This window comes from Sprattus sprattus (assembly GCF_963457725.1).
Source record: "Sprattus sprattus genome assembly, chromosome: 3".
NCBI lineage: Eukaryota > Metazoa > Chordata > Actinopteri > Clupeiformes > Clupeidae > Sprattus > Sprattus sprattus.
Window position 1 is genome coordinate 14,788,662 of NC_137922.1, and position 2,500 is coordinate 14,791,161.

General features: G+C 45.1%; 1 protein-coding gene across 1 annotated transcript in view; it reads right to left on the minus strand.

The window, feature by feature from the left end:
• Positions 1–2,500, minus strand: part of dachc (dachshund c) — a 42,788-nt gene that overhangs the window by 24,896 nt on the left and 15,392 nt on the right. The gene's annotated exons all lie outside the window — the stretch shown is intronic.

Here is a 2,500-nt window from a genome sequence, read left to right on the forward strand (position 1 = left end):
AAAACCTGGTGTCAACTCACAATGTTCAGCTTCTGGTCTGGTCAAGTGGACTTGCACTATACAAATTCAACTGAAACTGAGCTAAACTTGAACTGCATTAAAAGATGGTAATCCTGGATAATAAGAGATGGGAATTCAACACAGATTCCCACACAACCCGTTTTCGTGGCCACTGTGTGCTACTGTGAACTGAAGTGAATGGAGCAGGAAAGAATATGTCAATGGAGCCCAAACTTGTCACTTATTGCTTATCATGTGGTTCTTCTTCTGCAGGGACACATCAATACCAGAGAGTAACAGATCACCTGCACTTCACATAAGTATGTACGACAGCATATTATGTGATTCTTTCTCCCCGTGGTGATTCACTGTACATACCTAAGTACAAGTAGGTAGGCAGTATACAAACCACACCAGGGCATCTCTTATTGAGCATAAATCACATCATGCAAATATTCCAAAACGCTGAGCACAGCATATTACACTGCAGGCCGTCAGTCACGAAGCAAACATACACACACTCTATCTCTCTCTCTCTCTCTCTCACACACACACACACACACACACACACACACACACACACACACACACACACACACACACACACACACACACACACACACACACACACACACACACACACACACACACACACACACACACACACACACACACACACACACACACACACATGGGACAACTTCAGACACTTTCTCCCCATGATGCAGATTATACCTGAACGCAGCTTGGCATCGAGCATTAACATGTAAGGGTGTCGAAACAGAAATAAGACACTGTCTGAATCTTCCCTATGCATGTCTCATTTACTGGTCGGACCCCCGCATCTGAACCAAAATGTGGACGTGGAGAACAGGGGTCTTCCGATATCATCAAAGATCCTTTCATATATATCTAGGAGGATTTGAAATCATCCAGACATTGTCCAGATGCTGGCAACTGCTTTACCATTGCTGCCAATGGCCAATCAAAATGTCTCTATTGTAACATCACATGGGACAAGGGTATGCATAAAACATCAGGCTCTGTGACTGTGCCCTTGGCTTTATGACACTAAACCGCATACCAATGCTATACATAGCAGCTTTCTTTACAAAAACACAATACATCGAGTCTCTCCTTAGGCACCTGTGCACAGACTGCATCAATACTCAGCACAGAGGACCTGCCCTATTGACAACACTGTACGATTGTATACAGCATGCAATCTCTCTCTCTTTCTTTCTCTCTGTAATTAGATCAGGCATTTGGCCTTCCTCCTGTTTGAAGCATCAGTGTGTTTTGGCTCGTGCATAATGCATAATGCCTTCCCTGTAACCTGTTCCAGCTCATTCACGCACCACAAACCTTCTGAAGACACTAAGTGACACACGATAAGATCAGATGGATGGCAAAAGACCAGTGCGAAAACAAAAACATTTTTCACAAGTGCTTGCACACGCACACGCACACGCACACACACACGCGCAAGCTCATAGCTGCAACGATATAGTGTTAAATAAATAAGTGTCCGTTAAGTAGAATTTTCCATGTTGGTATTGTCCTGGTGTCTTATGTTTATAAGTCTGTTAATCTTGATGTTACAAGACAGTCAAATAATAGCCTTTTATGTCTTGCCTCATGTGTATATCTCTATCACTTCATCTACCACACCATTGCTCCACCAACTAATGATTTGAAGAGGAGGATGGGCAGACCCTATCCACTCACAACTGGATCTTTCACCGCTCTCCATCCATGGCACACTATAGAAGTTATTTACTGCTTCAGATCCTTGATCCCTTCCTTGGTCTCTGCTTGAGGAAGTAAATATGTCACAAACACTGGCACTTCATGGCACACTGGACAATAACATCTGTCCTCTCTGTGACTAGAACCGGGGCCAGGGGATAAGACAGGCACTGACATTTAACAGATTCGCTAAATCTCTTCCCGCTCCCAATATAGAAAGCTTTTTTATTCCACAACTTTTCCTTTCTTCACAGTTTGCAATAGCAGCAACCTCTCTCTAAAACACAATTCTGCTGAGAAGTGTGGACAGGAGCTCTAAAGCACGGACCCAAAGGCCCCCCCCAAACACACACACACACAACCCCCCCCCCCCCACACACACACACACACAAACACACACACACTCACACACTCACACACACACACACCCACACACTTCCCTCAGAGAAGCGCCAATCATCCCTAATAAAATATTAACTCCCCACCACTTGGCTTTTTCAAATACCCCCCCCCCCCCCCTAATTGTTGCGTCTTTATCTTTGAGCTGCAGAGGGTAAATAAATGGGCAGAAAGGGGGTTTATATTGTGATGGGTGACCTTTTTAAACAGCAGGGGGATTAGCTCCTGTTCCGCTGCCTGCTCAGGATGGGGTAGGGGGTGGTGGTGGCATGGGGAAAGTGATGTGTGTGTGTTTGTAGGGGGGGAGAGTAGTGGTGGCTTGTATCTCACTGACAGAGAGAGCGGCATGTGT